The sequence below is a fragment of the Cupressus sempervirens genome, chromosome 6 (assembly GCF_028749045.1).
Source record: "Cupressus sempervirens isolate cs-2001-9-10 chromosome 6, ASM2874904v1, whole genome shotgun sequence".
Classification (NCBI taxonomy): Eukaryota; Viridiplantae; Streptophyta; class Pinopsida; order Cupressales; family Cupressaceae; genus Cupressus; species Cupressus sempervirens.
Window position 1 is genome coordinate 180261594 of NC_143123.1, and position 5598 is coordinate 180267191.

The 5598-nt window shown below is 32.8% G+C and overlaps 1 pseudogene; it reads left to right on the forward strand.

Annotated features, from left to right (window-relative positions):
- The first annotated feature begins 1955 nt into the window (after positions 1-1955).
- Positions 1956-3604, forward strand: LOC149551843 (basic leucine zipper 34-like; annotated as a pseudogene).
- Positions 3605-5598: the final 1994 nt, after the last annotated feature.

Below are 5598 nucleotides of genomic sequence, written 5' to 3' on the forward strand. Positions count from 1 at the left end.
GTAGGTTGAGACTCCAAGCACATTTGAGGAAGCTAAAGGAAAATATGAATGGAAAGAAGCTATGCAAGAAGAGTACAACTCCTTGATGAAGAATGATACTTGGGAATTGACAACACTTCCAGAAGGAAAGAATTTGGTTAGTTGCAAATGGACCTACAAAACAAAGTTCACATCAGATGGAGCCATTGAGAGATACAAGACAAGGTTAGTGGCTCATGGTTTCTCACGAGAAGAAGGTATTGATTACACTAGGACACTTGTTCCAGTTGCTAAAATGATTGCAATTTGTACCATTATTTCTTTGGCTGCAAAGTGTGGATGGAAAATGTTTCAAATGGATGTAAAAAGTGCTTTTTTGTATGGTGACTTAAAAGAAGATATTTACATGCAACAACCATTAGGATTTGTTAAAGATGGTGAAGAACATCTAGTATGTAGATTGAGAAAATCACTATATGGTCTTAAACAAGCTCCAAGGGTTTGGTACTCCAAAATAAATGAATTCTTTGTAATAGATGTATCTCAATCACAGATAGCTATGAGTTAATAAAATCAGTTCTATTTTTTTTCTATTCTACTCATATTCTGATTTTCTTTGTTTTCTATTTTTTTAACAAAAACTAACAAGTCTAGTTGGTGACCACTGTAACCTCTCGAACAACTATTAAAGTGAGTTGCAGGTAATTTTTTAATTTTTTTTTCCTTTTTTTATGGGTGAATGTTGTCACCTAAATCAATGTTAGGATCGAAGGCAATAAAGCACAGATCACTTGCATGGAGAAAAAACATGCAAAGAGCCAACACACACCAGTTTTTAAGGTAATCTGAAAAATGATAGCCCCAAGATGGTCACTTTGATTTTCCCTCCTCTCACATAGAAACCTAGGAAAGCCTCCAAAATGCCCAATACAAATGTAACATCATTTGTATTATAATAGTAACCCTTAAAAATAAATCATCTTTTTTAAAGATACATAGGACATAAACATAGGAGTAGGAAAATGGGAAAATGTCATTGGTTGTGGGAAAGAAGATTAATCACAGTTTATGTTGTGGACCTGATGAGAACTAATAAGTTAGTAATGATTGGGAAATTATCTCTAAATTTGAAGTTATCTTTAATCGTAATAGCTTAAAATCATTTGTTAAATAAATGTATAACTTTTTAAATTACACATACAATCTACCATTATAAAGAGAAAGTATAATTAAAATTGTTGAGGAAGCTAAAGTATTGTTAATTCATTGCCTTGAAAAGTGTTATTAGTATTATCTTTTAAAACATTTGAATAATTCATTTTATCTGCTAGTTCTACTGAGTGACAATTGTTGTTAGCATCTACCATGATATTTCATGAAAAGTGCAAAGTGCAGGCATCTTTATGCATGCTTATACATCTTGCACTCTCTTTTGAAATGTGGGTAATTATGAGTGTTTACATTGTTTTCTGGTCTAGATCTATTGTTACCCACATTTCTAGTTTCTTCTACATTCTATTGACATGAGGATGCTTTTCCCATCTATTGTCACTGGTGGGATATCTTTAGCTGATATCAGATGTTTTCTAGGCACCACAATTCTCATATTTAATAGTCCAAATAAACTTATACAAGACTGTTATTTAGGTTTTGGACTGTAGAATTTAAGTTTGTCCCTTTCTATTAGATCTAGTTGTGAGAGGCCTGGTAAATATGTATCCAAAGTGTAGAAGCACACACAAATCATCTTAAATGTTTGATTAGATGTCTCAGTGATACGCTTTCATGGATGCAATGATCGCAAGATGTGCACAAACACCTTGTGGAATTCAATTATTGTTGGATAAGCACAAAATGCTTTCATTGACAAGTCCTTGGAGGCATTTAAGAAAATGCAATTGGGTGTAAAGTGAAATTATGGAACTAAATTGTTGGTATCATTGCTTGCTATGCTGAAAAAATCATGCTCTGAAAAAATGTGCAGGTATTGGCACCTTGAAGTTTGTTTGCATTGATCTCATAAAACCTCGTGGTTATTGCAAGACTAGTTTTTTGTTCATATTAATCTCATTAGATCTTGTGGCCATTGTATAATGCATTCAATTGTGCCAGACAATGTGATGTTAAGAGCATTGTAGAAAAGTTTTTAACACTTATCTCAGCAGTGTGTCTTATGAAATGTACCTAGGAATTAACTTTATATTTATGCCTAGAAAATAACATTAATGTTTGATAACATTATTTTTTAAATGACATTGCAAGATCCTTTGAATTTTTGGCATTGATATTATTAGACCTTGTGCATTGCAGGATGTGTCATTGGAATCTTCTTTTGTAATGCATGTTATCATCCATCAACAAAAGCTTGTTCCCATATTTCTTATAAAAGGCATAGCTGCAATTCAGTGATAATTCTCAAGAAAATTAGGGATTTAATTCCTCAAAGCTTCCTTAGTTGTCCCCTAAAATCAAATCATTTATGGGTTCTAGTGGTCAAGGTAACAATAATATGTACATGGGATAGTATAATTTATCTTTCTAGGGGCATAGCTTGAAACATCAGTGCACACCCTCAGTAGGCTATCTCTCACAATGCTAGCCATCATGGATAGATGATCTACTGGACATGCTTTGTGAGACACCAGTAAATAATAGTGTCCATCATAGGCGATCAACGAGAAATTCACTTACATTTATGGAAGCCCACACAAATTCTAATCCAATAGAGGAAATTGCAGAGGAAGATGAGTTTGATTGTAGAAGTGCAACATGTATACCTTCCAAAGCATCTCAAGACTTTGATAGATTCGATGAATAGCGACTTATGTCCATATTTAGTGATGTTGAACCTTTCAACAAAAGTAATTCAAACCAATCTTTTGATCCTCATAATCATCATGCATATGCTCTAAATAATAGATGTTTAGACAAACAAGCAACCTATGAGAATCCCTCCACTCCATTTGATCACAATAGAATTAATGAGCCTTCGGTGGAAGAGAAAGTAATGACTGTATATGGCCAATTCAAAAGTGCGCCAGAAGTTCAAAGTGTTAACAAAACTGAGAAACCACTCCAGACCACCAAGACTGAGATATGCTCATCATCGTTAGCAATGGAACTTGAGCCAAACATTGATCCAAAATGGGTCAAGAGGTAAGCATTCTCCAATTTACATCTTAAATCATAAGCCCTGAAATACAAATTCTTAGAATCACTTGAATGGTATTAATCTATAGGTGTCTTGTTATTGGGTTTTCCCTTCGTCTTCTTATAAGGTTTTTCTTATTTTCCAGGATTTTAGCAAATAGGCAATTTGCACAAAGATGTAGAGTAAGAAAGCTTCAATACATTTCGTAACTTGAAAGAAACATCAATGCGCTGCAGATTTAAAATGCATTATGTTGGCAATGTAGTAGGTGAAACTCTGTTTGGATTTGAAGAGTAGATGACTAGTGCCTTATTTTAATTTTTCTCAAAATTTTCTGTAATATGAATGCAAACAGGAGTACCAACACTTTCACCTCAAGTGACATTTCTAGATCATAAAAGAGACATTTTGAGCCAAGGTTTCCAAAGCACGAGGAGAAAATATAGACATGGAACAAAATTACAGGGGCTTTGAAGACTAAACAATTATGACCAGATGCCCAACAATACCATGGATGCATGGCATATTTAATATAAAATATGTGGCATATTATAGAAACCATTTGATGGTTGAGAAATTGAAATCATCCATTTACATTGCCATCAATAGAAAAAACCAATCTGGACTCTTTGATGGTACATACTTTTGGTCAAAACGCACTCAACCTGCGCTTAAAAATCAAACCTCATCCTTTGCTTTACCATGTGTGTCTTCTTTTCATTTGTGGCTTGTGTTAAGGTCCAAGGATTGCTTTAAACTATTTATGATTGACTAATAAATTAACAAAAACAACTTTCCGGTATAAGACAACTTGCAACCTAAGAGGTGAAGCCCAATTAGCTAACAATATTGTAAGAATAGGATTATATTTTAGACTCAAATGTGTTGCATAGCTAGACTATAAGAATGGCAAAGAAAAATCTTTGTTTGAGATACAAAATGATCTCCAAATCTCTAATTTAAATTAAAGTTTTTTCAATTGTGATGCACAACTAGACTTAAAAAATCCTCACTTGAGATCCAACATAATTTGAAAATATATTTTGGTTTGATTCTCTTAGGTTGATGATAGCCCACACATCAATTTTTGACAATGGACTTTCTTTCTAAAATGACTTTTTGGTAAACCTTGTTCTCCAAACCATTTATGGGTAATTTGAAACCATTTGCCGGTAGTAGTTTTATAGCGTGAGTCAAATTCACATTGCAAGCAACCTAATAGGGAAAATCTATTGGCTAATTAATCAAACTAAAAATCAGGTAACACATATTTATTTTTATTTATTTTTTTACGAGTAGTCTATTTTTATTAATAAAATATTAAGTTATATATTCATAAAAAAAGGGTTCGGGGATACAAGGATCACCCCATGAGAGTTCAAACTGTCTCAGACTAGAAACTTAACTTAGTCTTTAATTTAATTAATAAATGTTATGAAATTGCCAAAATAGGTGAAGTCTATCTTATATGAGTTTGTTAAAGTAGTAGAGAGGAAAAATAAGAGTGTTTTTATAATTAGAAGTGTTTATGTTTATAGATTATTATGGTCTATGCTATTTATATGATCTTAATATTATTTTAAGTTGATAGGTTATTTGTGGAAACTTTTAAATTCATAAATTTTATTTTGGTCTAATTTTTCATTAGCTTACTCGTTTGGTAGGTTTATGTTGATGCGTGATGTAGAGAATCTTCCAGTTGTTGTCTTGTACATTGTCTCTTTCTAGACGCAACTACCCTAACTCTACTCTTGTAGTTGTAGGAATTGTGGTAAAATGCACTAATTTTGCATACATCATATTACTTAAGAAAGGTATTTGATAGTGAAACATAAACAATCCAACGAGGACACAAGTGTTCTTTGTTAGAATTACAATAGGAAAGGTAAACTTTGAGAGGGGGGGGGTGTGTGTGAATCAATGCTTTAAACTTTGACCCATAAAATATTCACCACACATCCATCTCTTGCATTCAATAAGTAAACTAAAATACCATGTAAAGCATATACATCTAAAGCATGTAAACAAGTGTTCACACATATATGACACAAGATATGATTACCCAGAAATCCTCCAATGAGAAGGTAAAATTGGAGTGGAATGATACCCATAAATCTTCACTACTGTAGTAATAAAGTATATCCAATAAAAGTTACAATGTTTGATCATGAAACATGATCTACCATATGAAAGGTTTGCCCTATTAAAGGCTTACAAGGATTGTTAGGTCTCATCCTGTTAAAGGATTTCAACACCCTGTTAGAAGTGTGTTTAATTAAAGGACTTCAACTCACAATTAAGAAAGCACCTTATTAGAGGATTTTAATATAGCCTGTTAGGACTACTCTATTAAGAGATTTAACTAATTCAAATGTTAGAGTGTCTCAGCATTGATCCTACGGTTAACACTCTGATGCTTGATGATTGATCACCTCTATTATGTTGTGTACTTGATCTTTCTTAATCAG